The sequence below is a fragment of the Pleurodeles waltl genome, chromosome 5, assembly GCF_031143425.1.
Source record: "Pleurodeles waltl isolate 20211129_DDA chromosome 5, aPleWal1.hap1.20221129, whole genome shotgun sequence".
Classification (NCBI taxonomy): Eukaryota; Metazoa; Chordata; class Amphibia; order Caudata; family Salamandridae; genus Pleurodeles; species Pleurodeles waltl.
In genome coordinates, this window is record NC_090444.1 from 153,631,585 (window position 1) to 153,648,406 (window position 16,822).

At 49.1% G+C, this 16,822-nt stretch overlaps 1 protein-coding gene across 1 annotated transcript in view; it reads right to left on the reverse strand.

Moving 5' to 3' along the window:
* Positions 1-16,822, reverse strand: part of FBXO28 (F-box protein 28) — a 121,951-nt gene that overhangs the window by 49,022 nt on the left and 56,107 nt on the right. The gene's annotated exons all lie outside the window — the stretch shown is intronic.

Below are 16,822 nucleotides of genomic sequence, written 5' to 3' on the forward strand. Positions count from 1 at the left end.
CCTCAATAGTGCTGCAGGAGTGGCTAGCTACTATCCCCAGGCCACACCTGGAGGGCCCTCTCCCCCTATTTTGGAGACCTGCACAGACTGCAGATCTGAGTCCTGATGGCCGGCCAAGGCAGGCCCCCACATGAGCTGCAGTGTCCCCATCACCCACGGAGTGCCCCTCTTGCTATAGAGAGGGCCCCAGCACTGTGCTTTTGCTACCCCTGAGGTTCATCAAGAAGGTGAGCCTGGGCTCTAAGGGTCGGCGGCAGACGCGCTGCAAGTATGGCCTAGACCAGACTGATATTTCCACTCAGACGCAAAGGTCGGTAGCCCCAATGGGGCAGCTGGGCTGGGCTCTCCTGGAGGCTCTTTGATGTTGTTTATTAGAGGAGGGAGCCTCCCCATTTCTTAACTGTGGATCACCTAAAACTGCCACCGACCGGGCCCGTCTCTTGGAACGTGAAGCTAACTTTTGTAGATCCTGGCATGACTGACCTTGGGACACGTGGTTGTATGCACAGTGAGATCACAGTTCCCCACCCTGGAGGCACCTATGTGAAATGGGAGGTGACTTTTGAGTTTTCTGTGAATGCTCAGCTGGTCCCCCACCCCTAAGAGTTAGTAGTTTAGACCTGAGGAGTGGGTCTGTCTGCTTGGTGCACAGTACCCCTGTAGGGCACCTGGTGTCACATAACCTTCTGTCCTATCATGGTGAAGTCCAAGACGAACAAGACTCCCACCCTGACAGGAGGGCAGTCTCCAGTCCCTGATGCTGAAGGGACATAATTTGAGGGCGCATTACGTCATATGGAGGTCACTTAGGACTGGCACTCCACTCACTTTGAACATATCCTGCAGGCCATACTAGATACCAAGACTGCCCTTAACTCTAGATTGGTTCTGTTTCTCTACACATCGGGCTCCTTCCCATGGACCACCGCAACTTTGCTGAGCGAGTAGGTGACACTGAATCTGACTTGAAAAGTGTACGACCCACAGTAACGAGACCTGCAGTCCCAGGTACAGGAGATAAAGGCTGATATTGTATCCCTGCAACGGAGAGCAGAGGGCGCAAGGGACGCTCTGAAGCAACAATTTGCAATTTGTGGACTTTCCAGAATGCCCTGAGGTGCCCAATGTGGAACTCTTCCTTGAGCAGTGATTGTATGAGACGGTGCTAGCTAGGCGAATTCTGAAAACTCTTCTCCACTGAATAAACCCACCGTATGCTGGGCAGGCCCCCACAGTCAGGGGCATGCCCTTGCCCAACTCCTCAATTACAGGAACAAGGATCTGCTTCTCCAGCTCTTTTGTGCCAAGAGTTCCTGGCGCTACGAGAACTCACTGCAAATCCAGACTACACCATGGAAGTACAGCACCGCCGCGCTTCATATACGGTGGTGAAAGCCCAGCTGCCCACTTAGGGGCTTGCCTATGCCTTGTTCTTTCTTGTGTCACATGTGGTGATCTCACCCACTTCTTTCGGACTTCTGAGGATGCTTGGACCAGACTCCATGCTAAAGTCCTGGTGGACAACGCTGACCCGACCCAGGATCCTGGGGGCTGGCAGTGGAGACGCAGACCTCCCAAGCCTTGCTGCACTCTGACCTTAGAACAGACAGCCCGTGAACGTGCACAGACGAATGTGGGGGTTCTGCACCATCTTCATGACTCCTTTGAGGCCTTGAGATCAGGAAACGGCACTGACAATGCCTCAGATTCTGATGACCCAGTGGTCTCCTCTGGTGACGACATCCATGGCCCACTGGTGACACCCCGCACGGCTGATGACTTATGAGGTTTTCCTGTTGTTTCTCCATATGGGTAAGCTGGCTGTATCTCACATGGGTGGGCTCTGCTGATAACTGAAGGAGGAGGTAGGACGAGCCGGTGTGGATCAACTGGACTTTCATACATAGCACCATTTACTGGGTGATTTGCTTCCTTGTCATCCAACCCCAATTTACCGTAATAGACTTATGGACGTTGTTTCAAAGACTGCTTTATTTGAATTTTTTTTTTCCTTTATGGCAGATGATGGGCTATTTTCCTTGCTGGGGTGGTGGTGGGGGACTGTTCTGTTTCTGTTCGTTTTGTTGCCTCTGGTGAAGGGTCCCTGCTGTCTGCTCGTTTTGCAACCCTTGAGTGGCGGATCGGGGGTAGTGGAAGTGATGGTATTCTCACTGGAAATGTCCCAGTGTTACATAGATCAGCTTATCATAGCTTGCCTCCTTTTTCAATGTTTGCATGGCTCCACCTAACACACATATGACCCCTCCCCCCCACCAATATAGCTTTATGACCTAGAATGTAAAGAGTATGGCTACCCTGGCTAAGCGCTATCGCTTTCAAACTTATCTTCAGCGACAGCACATACATGTGGCATAACTTCAGGAGACACACCTGACCAAGACTCCTTAAACTGCAAGCGAAATGGAAGGGACAGGTCTATAGAACCACTGTGTCAGCTTATGTCAAGGGGTTCTGATCTGGATTTCCCCGGGTGTTCCCTTTGTTTCTGATGCCCCCACGAGCAACCCGGACGGCAGGTATGTTGTTGTCAAGGGGAAATAAGAAGGTATGCTTGTGGCGCTCGTGGCTAACTATGCCCCTAATGTGGGCCATCTGACCTTTATGGATGGACTCATGCGGCCCTTGCTGTGCGACCCCCACACTCCTACTCTATGGGGCAGCAACTTCGATTGCGTCCTAGACGTAGATATAGACAGCTCATCTTCCCCTCCTTGCCGGGAGTGGCCTGCTGTAGGACAACTGCCCATATGGGAGACTGGCTGACCCATTATGGGGTGTGCGATGCTTGGCGCCTTCAACATTTGTTGGACCTCGAGTACTTCTTTTACTCTCCTGAGCATGGCATACATACCTGTATAAATTTTTCTTTGCAGCACCCCTCTTGTCTCCGCGACCCCCCATATGGAATATCTTGCACGCACGAACTCTGACCACTGCCCGCTTTTGCTCTTTCTGCGATGAGGCCACGCCCACCTCAGAATTCCAACTTGGTGATTACAAACAGACTCCCACCTTGATCCTCCGTTTCGTGAGCGTTTGGCTGAGCACCTGACAGACTACTTTGAGCTCAATGCCGGCTCCGCTTCTGACAGAGCAATTGAGTGGGATGCTCACAAGACCGTTGTATGTGGGCAATGTACTGCTACCACATGAGAAGTTTTACAGATGCTGCACAAAGAAATACTAACTAAAGAACGTGATATATGTGGCTTAGAATTGGACCAACTGTGGTCCCCTGCTCGGCATCTTTATTGCACCTGCATAGGGAACACATGGACTTGGAACAGCGACTGGGGAGGCTTGAATACAGTCATTATCTTGACAAGTTGCACAAAGAAGGCGACGGCGCAGGTAGAATGTTGGCGTGGCTGTTACACAATGAACGCTCCCACACCCCTTTTAAATGCGCTGTGAGCAGACAATGATGTAATCCTTAATATACAGGGCAACATTAATGCAGCCCTTGTGAGTTTTTATAGCTCCCTGTATGCAGATCTTCAGGAGCTGCCACTCCGCGCTAAATGCAGCTCGGGTAGCTGATCTCGATGCTCCCCTTCAACTAGACAAAGTGCATCTGGCCAGCTCACAGACAGCGCGTAGCAAAACGCCAGGTAATGATCGCCATCTGAAAGAATATCACTCCAATTATGGAGCTATCCCAACACATTACCTCCCGTCCCTCCCTCGCCTTCCTTTTAACCAGTGAGGCCTCCCGCCTCCCCCCTATACCCCCCCACCCTTATCCCCTCCTGTTCTTTTGTCTAGCCCACGCTAGATGGTTTTCTTTCCCTTTCTTACCTGCACGGCGGGGCCTGGAGGTCGTCGATGGAGGCACTCCTCGGGACGCAGAGTTCCGCGAGGAGTGCTACGGCTGGGTCGCGTCTTGAACGAGCGGCATGGCTGCTCGAGAGGCGTGTACTGGGGGCCGGCTGACAGGGTCAGCCGGCCCTCTGTGGCTGGGGCGTTGGTTTCCGGGTTTCCACACCGCGGAGCCGCGAGGAACTTCAATTTTGAGATGCTCTTCAGGTAGGACGGGCGTTCTGCCCGTGGTTTTTATGAATTTTACGAGGAAGTTGACCTTTTTAGGGATTGGTGGAGCCCTGTTGGGGGAGGACCAGGTGCCTATATATAGGGTAGTTTTTTGGAATGAAAGTCAGTGTTATTTGGTGGTTTACCATGCCTAAAGCTCCAGCAAAGAGACGTAGGATTGTCTCTTCTTCCTCCTCGGAGGAGGGAGGTGAGGATAGCATTGCTCTTCCTGAGAACCCACAGGTACCTGACAGGGGTACTCCCCTCATGTCCAGAGAGGAAGTGCAGGATATGATTGAGGTAGCGGTTACCAGGGCACTGCAAGCAGGCGTGGCCAGGACTGGTCAGTCTAAGCGTGCGCACTCATCGGTAGCGGCAAGGAAATCCTCATCAGAGAGTGAGGATGAGGCCCCATCGACGTCATCTGGGGGAAATATGTTTCCAGAGAAGAAATGTGGGAAGTGATGGCACATGTTCGGGACAATTTGGGTTTCCCAGTGTTTCAACCTACAAACTCGGATTCTCATTTATTTCCTCAATATCAGACGCCTTCAAAGTTTGCCATGCCTTTTCAGGGACCTGTGAAGGATATGGTGTTTCGTGAGTGGAAGGATGTGGATAAGGCTCAGGTTCCACGATTCCTTCAGAAACTTTACTTACTTAAGGGTGAGGAGGTTTTGCCTCCTTCAGTACGCCTGGATTCTATGTTGGCTACTCTGATTGGCAAAACGGCAGTCAATCCGGAGGATTGTGTGCCTACGGATGCCACAGATCGTAAAGTGGATTCGGGTCTTAAGAGGGCTTTTGCTGCAGAGAATCTGGCGCTGAGGGCAGGGATTTATTCTGCTTATGCGTCACAGTCTTTGGTTCAAGACTTTGATAAACTGGCGGTGGCTGTACAGGAAGGGGCGGAATGTTCAGAGCTCCTGGCTGGTATGGAGCAGCAGGCCAGATTGTTGGCTGATGTGTCTTCGGATGTGGTCCGTACTTCGGCTCTGGCATCAGGGGCTTTGATTGGGGCTCGTAGGTCCCTCTGGTTGCGTTCCTGGAAGGCTGATCCAGGGGAAAAGGCGGCCTTGTTGAGACTGCCGTTTGAAGGTCGTAACGTGTTTGGAGAACAATTGCCATCCATGATTTCCAAGGCATTTAAGGAGCCGAAGCATGCCTTGCCTTATAAAGGGGGTTCTTCTTCGGGTAAAGGTTGGAAGAAGCATTCCAGATCTTCTCCTACTAGGGATGCTAAATCCTTTTCATTCAGGAAACGGCGTTTTCAGCCGCGTTTTTCGCCTAAGAAGTCTGCTCCTGCGACCCGGGGTGGTTTCAAGAAGGGGTCCTGACAATCACTGGGGGCCTGGCAGAGGGCCGGTTGGGGGAAGACTGAGTCACTTTCTTTCAGCTTGGGAGGACAGTGTACACGATCATTGGGTATTAGACATTGTGGCCAATGGTTATGTCATAGATTTTGTGGTGGTTCCTCCAGATTCAGGGGTACGTCCCACACCTCTGCCTTCAGAGGGGTCACGGAGAAGAGCATTATTGGACGGAGTGCGGGACTTACTGGTCAAGGGGGCCATTTCCCACGTTCCGCTAGACGAAAGGGGTCAGGGCACTTATTCGGTCTTGTTTCTTGTGCAGAAAGTTTCAGGGGGATTTCGACCGGTGCTCAATCTAAAGGAGGTGAATACCTGGATCAGGACAGTGCATTTCCGCATGCTGTCCATTCAGACTATTTTTCCATTGGTCAGGCAAGGGGACTTTCTGGTGTCACTGGATCTGCAGGATGCTTACCTACACGTGCCTGTGGCAAGATCCTCGCAAAAGTTCCTGAGGTTTGCTGTGGGTCAGGACCATTATCAGTTTTGCGTTCTGCCTTTCGGTCTAAAATCTTCTCCTCGAATTTTCACAAAGGTGCTGGCTCCTCTAGTGGCTTTGCTTCATTCAGAAGGGGTGTTTCTGCATCCTTATCTAGACGACATTTTGATTCATGCCCAATCACGAGACCTTTTGCAGAGGCAGGTGGCCCAAGTTCTGGGGGTTCTGCAAAACCACTGGTTTTTAATCAATTGGGAGAAGTCAGACTTAGTGCCGTCCCAGGATCTGGTTTTTCTGGGGGCTCGGTTTCAGACTCTTCTAGGGTTGGTGACTGTGTCAGAAAAAAGGTTGGGTGGACTCCAGGCTTTGGTAAAGAAAGTATTATTGCTGTCTGCTCCCCGAGCTCTTCTATGGTTGCGTCTGCAGGGTCATTTGGCGTCGGTGATATTTCTGGTTCCTTGGGCACGTTTCCATCTCCTGTGCTTGATGACATGGTTCGGTTCTCTGAAGGACAGGGTTCCAGGGTCCGGATTGATTCGCAGAGAGTTGCAATGGTGGTTGGATGCAGACCACCTGAGAGTAGGGGTTTCTTTATCGCCTCTGAGACCCGCGGTGGTGACAACAGATGCCAGCCTCTCCGGTTGGGGGTGGCATGGATGGGGTCGGCTCAGATTCAGGGGTTTTGTTCCCCTCGGGAGGCGAGTTGGTCGTCGAATTGGCGCGAATTGCGGGCAGTATTCCTGGCTCTGGTCCATTTCCAGGATTCCCTGAGGGGGTCGGCGGTTCTGGTTCGCACAGACAACTTAGTGGCCAAGGCTTATGTAAATCGGCAAGGGGGGACCAGGTCGAGGGCTCTGTTCAATCTAGTCAGGGAGATTTTTGTGTGGGCTCAGGAGTGGGTTCCTTCTCTCAGGGCTGCGTACATTCGGGGGGTGGTAAATGTGCGGGCGGATCTGCTGAGCAGAGTGATTCCTTCCTCTCAACTTTTCTCTCTCCGGAAGTCTCTGTTTCAGCATCTGGTTCGGCTTTGGGGTATTCCAGTGCTGGATGTGTTTGCGTCAGTAGGGAATGCGAAAGTGGATCGCTTCTGCACCCGGTTCCGGTGTCCCCAAGCATGGGAGGTGGACGGGATGTCATGTCCTTGGCCGCAGGACCTTTTGTATGCGTTCCCTCCCTTTCAACTACTCAGGGCGTTTCTGTTACGGGTGAGGGATCTGGGGTCCAGGGTTATCCTAATTGCGCCACTTTGGCCGAGGGCGAATTGGTTCCCGTTGTTGAGGCTGATGGCGAACGGGAGGATGTGGCCTCTGCCTCTTTGTCCGTCTCCCCTGGAGTTTCCCTGCCTCCCATTGGGGTCATTGAGGAGGTTACACTTGACGGCCTGGAAGTTGAACGACGGGGATTGACAGGTCTGGGGGTGCCGGTGGCTTTGAGTTCTACCTTGCTGGCTTCAAGGCGACGTTCCACTTTGCTTTCTTATGGTAGACAGTGGAAGGTGTTTTCGTCATGGTGCTTAAGTCGTGAGTTGGATCCTACCTGCGCTTCTATCTTTGAGGTGATGCAGTTCCTGCAGGACGGTGCTCATTTAGGGTTGTCAGTGGCATCTCTTCGGGTACAGTGGGCGGCTATTCAGGCATTCAGGGGACCATGGCGTAATCTTCAGGATGAAGGGCGCTTGATGCCTAGGTTTTTTCAAGGACTTATTAATTTATTTCCTCGCCCGGTACGTTCTTTTCCTTCATGGGATCTGTCCTTGGTTTTGGATGTGTTGACGGAGGCCCCTTTTGAGCCATTGGGGGACTGTGATTTGCGCCATCTATCTTTGAAGACGTTCTTTTTGGTGGCCATTACTTCGGCTCGTCGGTTGGGGGAATTGGGGGCATTGGCTTGTTCCTTTCCTTTTTGTAAGATTTTTCACGATAGGGTGGTTCTGGTTCCGGTGCCTTCCTTTATTCCAAAAGTCAATTCTTCGTTCCATTCCCGGCAGGAGGTCATCCTTCCTTCATTTTGTCCGAATCCCTCCTCAAGGGAGGAGGTCCGTTTGCATTCGTTGGATGTACGCAGGGTTTTGTTGGAGTATCTGCGGGTGGTGGCTCCTTTTCGTAAAGGGGATTCACTGTTAATTTTGGTCCGGCTCGCAAAGGTGAGAAACCTTCCACGGCTTCCTTGAGTCGGTGGGTACGATCTTTAATTCTGTTGGCCTATTCCTTGAAAGAGGTGGTTCCTCCTCTAGGGATTCAGGGGAGATCTACCAGAGGCATGGCGGCTACGGTGGCAGAGCTTCAGGGGACTTCTGTGGTGGAAATTTGCAGGGCCACCACTTGGGCTTCTCCTTCGACGTTTGTGCGTTATTATAGGCTGTCGGACTTGGGTAGTTTGGAGTCGGTGTTAGGTCACCGGGTCTTATCCTCTATGAGATAATGTTTGGGGATGATCTTGGTGCAGGATATTAAATAAAGGTCTTGCAACTCGATGTCCGTCTCCTGTGTGTTTTCTTGCTATGTCTCATTGGTTAAAAGGAAGGCGAGGGAGGGACAGGAGGTAATGCTTCCATTTTCTTACGATAATGGCATTACTCCTAGTCCTACTCCCTCGCCTTCCTTTTCCGTTCCCTCCCACCCTCCCGGTACGGACTGTCCGAGTTGCAGCTTGGGCTTGGTTTTTGTACAGGAGGGGATAAGGGTGGAGGGGGTTTTTGAAAGGGGAAGGGAGGGTCTAGGGGGGAGGCGGGAGGCCTCATTGGTTAAAAGGAAGGCGAGGGAGTAGGACTAGGAGTAATGCCATTATCGTAAGAAAATGGAAGCATTACTTCCCATAGGAACCCTTTTTTTACAATCTTAGAATAACAACAGATTGGAAAAAAACAATTCACGCCTACACCCATAACTTGAATAGTTTGTATGCAGCTCCTTGATGCCGGTAAATTGAGAGAGCTCTGTGCTATATTAGATGGATTGCAATTTATAAACAGAGTAACAAAATAATCTGCACGTCAGACGTTTGCATTGTTGCAGGCACATTTAACTTTCTACGCTTATAAATCAAAACTGTGACTGGGCAAAATACAGCATTTTATAATCCTCTGAAAATAGCAGATTAGGCGGAGATCTCTGCAGAACCGTAAACGATATTTTAAAACGCAACCTGTTAGTGACCACTTAGGCAAGCTACAACAGAACGATTTACTCATGTGTGTACTTGTTGCAGCATATTGTCATTGTTTTTAACTAAATGTCAAAGTTGACTGTCACGCTGTTTTTCAAGTTCCGCCCCTTTCCTATGCCGCATTTTGACCCCCAATGTATGTTTTGCATTTCAAGCTCTGGTGGAGACTTGTCGTGGGATGACTGAGGACACGGGGACGCAATCCCTGTCACAATGTCCTTGAAATGCTGCCGTCGCCCGGGTCCTTCACATTCCATCCTTCCTGAGTTTCCTTCGCCCCGATGCCACTTTGGGTCTCTGCTTTTGGGTGTTGTGCGCGCTGGCATGGCAGACATCGGGCCGCCGTCTCTCCGTCCGGGGTACAGCTCCCGTATCCACTCTCACCCGGCTGACGGGCGTCGGTGCCCCGCACCCCTGCTGCCTCAGAGGGGCCGCGGCCGCAAGCGCCTGCGCTGTGGGAGGGCTCCTCGCGGAGCCGCTTCTACTGCGGCCCTGGTACTCCTGCCTGACCCACAGACTCTACTGAAGGCGTGATTCTAGGGAGCTGTGTATCTGTCTCTCGTGCTTCGTGAGGGCCCTGCGGGAGTTTTACTACTAACCCCTCCAATCCTGCACTGCGGGGCAATGCGCTCTTGTAGCAGAATGCTCTGCGCCAGAGGACAGATACAGCGGCCGACACAGTAGGCTGTTCTGCAGCCATCTGCTACCACCTACTGGCCAAGCTGAGAAATGCTCACTATAAGGAAAATATCGTTTGCGCTTTTAACGTCTGCTAATAATTTCAACTACTCTAACTTTACTTTAACCACTTGACCCTCACACAGAATTCACATTTCCTCCCTTCACTTTGATCCCTGCCCTAAAAACTTTGCCATATGCCACCTGCACCCCATCTTTAAATCAATGCACTACACTGACAACATCAACTCATGCTCAATTCAATTACAGGTTAACAATGATTTAAAATAAGTTGGTTGTTAGAACAATAAACCTAAACCTTAATTTAACAAGTGTTTCTTATAATAATTTAATATTAACACCAGGCCTTACCCAATCTTTTAATCTAGTTAATAAAACACTGTTATACGTTACTGTAACCATCACTGCTAACACTATCATTAATTCCAAAATATTTACATTTATAGGACATTAAATTATCTCTTCCAAAGGGCAAGTGGAATTAAAATAACTATAAAGCGTATTATAAATCAGCTAACCTTAAATGTTATTAAATGCATACTTTAAGTGTATTAATTATGAATGTAGCTAATTTTATCATTTACACCAGCTCCAACTGAATAGGTCATTATTTTTATTTAAATACAATCCAACTAATAGTTATAATTATTACTTTAATACTAATTTTAGCTCTCAATTAATTTGAATGAAATTAGTTTGCAGTTAGTTACAAAAATACTAACGCAAATCCTAAACTAAAATAAAATGCCTTAGACACGTTTTACTACTAATTTGGGTGTTTAATTATTTCATTACATTATATGTAAATGTTTCTCACATCTTTTTCATAGCTAGAGCCTCCCCAACTGACTCGATCTCTGCAAAACTTGAATTTAAGGCTGCATATGTCAGCTAAGAGCTGAGGTGCAAGAACAACTATCAAAGCCACGGCGTGCCCCTCGCAGGTTACAGCTAGTGTAAAACAAATATTTGCTGTTCCAACAGCAGGCCTGGATGGAGCTGTGTGTACATAAAAGGCAGAGTAAATGCACACTCTGGCAAAGCAGATTTCAGAGCTTGACCTGGGGCAGAGGCAGGGTCCACACTTAGCAGCGTACTTTGTGCTTCCATACAAGTTAAAAAAGAAGCTATGCATGTGTGCTGAAAGCACAGTACTATTAGCAAACCAGCAGCCACATCACGATCCAGGCGTAGAAAGCATCTACTATCTCTTTCTTTTTCTCATCTTCAGTAGTCTAAGTCTTACTCAAGGGAGGTGGTGTGAGCTAGGAATCACCAATCACCGGGCATGCAATAATTACACTCAATAAATGATCTTCCAGTCCGTTCTTTTTCTTTAGAAAAGGAGAAGTACATTTATTATGCACACACTACTAAAATACTATGCAATAATTTACAAATAAACATTGGCAGATGGAACATACCATAGCTGACACTGTGCAACTACTAGGAACCCCCTAGAAGGGTCACCCAGACATTTCAAAAGGGTTCAAACAGTCATGGTGTAATAGGGATAATACATGAATCATTGTCATGGATCTGAAAACATATGCAATAATTCTGTAAACCCAATAAAAACATTTATCAGAAAGGTGTTTGTGTAGTCTTTCACACACTTGCCAAACTGTAATGATCACTAGAGCCCCTATAGGTTATAACCACATAGAACATCAATATAATGTAGTTGCATTCAAGACATTATAATGTAACCATATTCTCAACCCCCTAGAGGATGCAACACACATATTTTCAGGCCTTCCAGGTCTTCTAAAAAAGTAACATATATTAGGCCCCCCAGAGACCAAACTACCCTCAGCTGTACAGCAAAAGCTCCAACCACGAGGTAGCTTAGAAAGGCTTTTGAAAAGTGAAAGAGGTGATGATCCCCCATCCCAAACTAGGGTGGGACCCAGAAGATGGTCTGGGCAGAAGGAGCACATTGTGCTAACACTTTTTGTAGTGGTCCCATCCTTCTAGGACCAGCTTAGGCTGAGTTATGGGCCAAAATATAAGGTAAATGAAAGGCCCAGCAATGGATTATGGCACGAGTTTCCCAGAGTGCAGTGAATATTATAGTAGCGGCTCTCCTGCTGTGCTGGGGCGAGACGCCCTAAACTTTTCCTGGTCTTCTATTCAAACAAAGGCAGCTCCTGCTGGGTTCTTGATGTGGTGGTGAGGTGGGGAGGTTGGTGCCCAGTCCCACACGGGCCCCTCATAGGGTTGCCATCATTGGACGGCAGCTCGTGGAGCCCACCCACAGCTGCCCTCGCCGGCTCCCTGCACTGGCAGCACGTCCACATACTACTGCAGCAGCCAGCAATCCACTGTTGTGTCTACCCACCCAGCAGGCAGACACGTGTGATGGTGGCCGCCTCCAGGTCCCCCAGACACGGGCACAGGAAGTGCAGGTCACAGGTGTGGGGGAGGGGTGCAGCGGCACTCCCGCGTCCTCAGTAGATGCCACAGGCCCAGGGATGGGGTCCTGGGCCCCTTCAGCTTTCTGCTGGGGAGCGCAATGGCGCTCTCCCATCCTGGAAATCCCAGGGAAGCGCGACATCGCTTTTCGTATGGTCAAGAATACTCTGGTGCCGGGGACGGGGTTCCGGCCCCCTCCAGCGTAAGTCAGCCTGGTGCCCCCGGGCGGGATACAAGCACAGGGCAGGGGCCCACACACGCACTCTCCTCAAACAGTTAGCCCGCCGTTTTCCTGCGCTGTCCTCCGGGCCCTGGTCCACCCTGGGGGAAATTGATGAAACGGCATTGGAGCCCCATGTCTTTCGAGGGAGGAATTGGGTCAAAGGTCACCAAACTTAAAAATGCCATAACTCGGACCCAGTTGGCCCAATCTTGATGATCCTGGCTTGGGCTCATTTTGCTCCTGGTGGCGAGCTCTATCCATCAGGGACAGTTGCAACAACCCTCTTCACCTCTTAAGTGGTGTAGTCCTCCAAACAGTGGTCTCCCTGGCTCCTTGCACATGAAGACCTTAGTTTATTGTGTGAAACTCCGCTGGTAAACCTTCAGGAATCTGTGCAGAAATAACAATTTCCACATGTTATTACGCAGAAAGTTGTAGTCACTGTAATTTCCCCACATCTGGAATTACTGGAGCCTCCAATGACAGTTGAGTGTCGTGAAATAAAGGGAAATTTAATGGGCCACTCATAATGAGAACCTAAGAGTCAAAGTTATGGAATCTGCCCCTCTGCAAACATAGCAATATTCACCTGATGCCTCTTTAGGTAGACTAGAACTTCTATAGTTTTTATGTAGTTGATTATCTTTTGAACATTCCATATTGTGACTCTGGTTACCTCACTGTTGACATGTGACTATACGATGCCCAGATTCTGACTAAAATGCACATCTAGTTCTACCTCCCCTAAACACATCCTTGTAGAAATGTAATCTTCCACCTTGCACCCTTCACCAACACTAAAATCTCCAACTCGCTGTGAAACAAACGCATCCATAAATGATCTTTATCAGCTCAGCTGTACCAAATGCTTGAATATCCATTACCTTTTGAGCTGTCATTTTCCATAGAGATCTTACTGGTGCAAAAACAATAACATTTAGGCTCATGATCCATCATAATGTTGTGCCAGTTAACTGTCCCTCTGACTGTAGGAAGATCCCTTCCAATGGAGGTGTATCACCTTCTACTTAGGGTCAACTTTCCACTCCACACTTTCAGCAAAAGTGTCTGGTGAGCCGAACAAATGTGTTTCATCACACTCTTCAGTGTGCAACATCCCTGGAAAGGACCGTGCACGTTTGACCATGAGTTCTCTATGAATTTTCTTAATTCAAAAAAAAGATTTGGGTTGCCTCACCTGAGTGGAGTAATCTTGGATAATCAAGCATTGTGTCCTCTCAGGCTGTGTTGCACTGGGTTCTGCCCCAGTAGCACGCCTGGATTTTTTATTTGTTTGATCCCCTGGTTTGTGGACTTCTCACTGTGGGTGAGCCTCGCTACCGGTGTCTTACCCACGGTAATCACCCAGTAAACGAACTGCATATGTGTACCGCCAGTGCCTGCCTTTTAAGATGATGCTGCGGCGATTCACCATGGGTAAGAGGCACTTTGATGGGTACATGTGAATACGTGTACACGTGTGTGGGTTGCACGTGGGAGATAATTGTTTTGTGCAGCCTGGTAACAGCTCACAGGTGGATTGGTGCAGTGGGGACGCTGCAGGTATAAATATTCACCTGGCATAGGCCTCATGGAGATAGTGTTAGGGGAGGTCAGTATGCTTTACTGTCTGAACTATAGTGACACTCCATTACACACCTTGGGCGGGAACTGCCTTAGAGTGCAGTTTCCATTCTCCTTGGCCTAGAGAGACTATTGATGTCTTGAACTAAAGTATAACCTGTGCAGGAAAATCTAATTTGCCACTTCCAAAATGATAATGGTACATCTTGTGGGTCGTTCAGAGTTTTTGTTTTCCTGGCTCAGTATCCGAGCCCAGGCCTCTCGTCACCCTGCTTTGTCCAGTAATTACATTCTCTCCAGCAGCAGGAACAAAGGTCACCCCACACAGAGGGAGCAAATAGCATTACTTCTCCTTGCTCCTGAGGAGGAAAAGGGGGTGGGGCAGAATGATCTGTATCAGTCACCCAGCTGTCACACTACACACCAGGGATGGGTCTGCCCAAGCCCCCTGAACAAAGGAGTGCCCCACCCAGACAACTGGAGCCAAACCACTGGGGGGCCATCTTTGAAATTCTAATGTGCAGGTCCCGGCAGTGTTGTCAGCGAGGGGTGGAGCGGTGTGATCAGTGACTCCTTGATGATGGCTTTTGGAATGCCCAAACATGCTGTGCAGGAGGGTTGGGACAGGGGTGGAGAGGTGATGTGGCACCCCAGGATTGGTTAGGGGTGCCTGTCTTCTTGAACCTTTCTCACCCCTTTATGAACTCTTGCACATCCTGGAACGTCCATGGAGAGCTGGAAGGAGGAACCTGACCACCCCTTAGGACCCAGGACTCTGTCCTGTTGACCCTAGGATCAGTGTGTCTTCCCAAAGGCCAGTGAAGCTGGCCCACTTTACTCCCCCTGATGACCAGTTCTGGGAAGCCATGGACTTTTCTGCCCCTTCCAACAAAGCCCAAGGGAAAACTGCTTGGGGGGGGTTTCACAGCGAGTTGGAGATTTTAGTGTTGGTGAAGGGTGTAAGGTGGAAGATTACATTTCTACAAGGATGTGTTTAGGGGAGGTAGAACTAGATGTGCATTTTAGTCAGAATCTGGGCATCGTATAGTCACATGTCAACAGTGAGGTAACCAGAGTCACAATATGGAATGTTCAAAAGATAATCAACTACATAAAAACTATATAAGTTCTAGTCTACCTAAAGAGGCATCAGGTGAATATTGCTATGTTTGCAGAGGGGCAGATTCCACAACTTTGACTCTTAGGTTCTCATTATGAGTGGCCCATTAAATTTCCCTTTATTTCACGACACTCAACTGTCATTGGAGGCTCCAGTCGTTCCAGATGTGGGGAAATTACAGTGACTACAACTTTCTGCGTAATAACATGTGGAAATTGTTATTTCTGCACAGATTCCTGAAGGTTTACCAGCGGAGTTTCACACAATAAACTAAGGTCTTCATGTGAAAAAAAACAACTAATTCAGATGGACCCACTAATTTCAGAGCCCTTATTTGATCCAATCATATGTGGTAGTTTCTATTATATATATTTTACTTACATTTCAGACTTAAGAAAGAAGGCCTGTTGTAGTTCATGGATACATAGAAGATTTTACTGCTGCATTAATGCGTAAGTTCCTGATCCAGAATGTCCCGATTTCCACAGGCTAGTACTCCATGGTTGTACTGAGTTTCTAGGCTCCCTTTCATATGGTATGTTGACCTCAATACTACACTAATCTCCAAATGAATAACTCAAAACGTACCTCTCTGTGCTGTCTAGATATGCTCAAAGGGTGCAATAGTACATGTATGTGCAAACTTGTGTACACTAGATGGTATATTTTACTCCGATGCCTTCAATACATGTATTATCAACTTTTACAATACCTATCTCTGATTTGATCAGATTCTAGCATAAAAAGTTCTGATTCCTAGAGTTACTGAGGTTTGACCAAAGAATCAGCAAGACCCACTCCTGTGTCTGCATCTTTTAAGATCCTCAAGCAAATATCTGCATCTCAAGATTTAACCCCTTGGGTGCCTTGGACGTAACTGTTACCTCCTGCACCCGGCCCTCAGGGGACGCGGTAACACTCTCCCCCCACCCGAGGGCCTCCCACCCATCTTCCATGGGCAGGGATGGGGAATCGCTTCTCCTTCCTCCCCCTCATCTAATAACCTTGCAGCGCAATCGTGCGCTGATATCATTAGAGGCCGCCATTGCGCTGGAAGCCATTTGTTTCCAGCGCGGCAACGGAAAACAGGTTTCTCCTGCGGCCGGGGGGAATTGTTAGTGAAAGGGGCATCAGGGGAAAGGAAAGGCCTTTCCTTTCCCTCGATGTCTCTTTCAGCATTTTGCGATCAGGCAGCAGTAATGTCTACTAGACACCAAGGATATGTCTATGTGTCTAATACATGTGGGGGCGGAGCGGCCCCTTGAGCAAGGGTCGCTCCCCTTAGGGGGGAATATTGTTTACCGACATTTCTGGACCACTTGGGGGCAGATCGGCCTATTATTTTTAGGCCGACTGGAAGCCAGGGATTGTTTTTGTGGGCATTTTTTGTGTGTGTGGGGGGGGGCCTTGGGCAAGGGTCATCCCCCCAAAGGGGGGCCACAGCACTGTTGGGCAGTTCTTGAGGGGCAGATCGTCCTATTTTTTTTTTGCCCATCTGCCCCCAAGAGGGGTAGAAACCACTTAGCGCCAGGGATCTTGTGTGTGCGAGTGTTTTGTGTTTGGGGGTGGCCCCTTGGGAAAGGGCCGTCCCCCAAAGGGGGCACAGTACTGATGGCCATTTCTGCCCCCATTGGGGGCAGATTGGACTAGTTTTTTTAGGCCCAGCAGCCCCGAGGGGGGCACAGACCACTAGACACCAGGGGAAATTTCTAAATGTTTGGTGGCGGTCTGTTTGTCAACTGGCAAAGCATTTG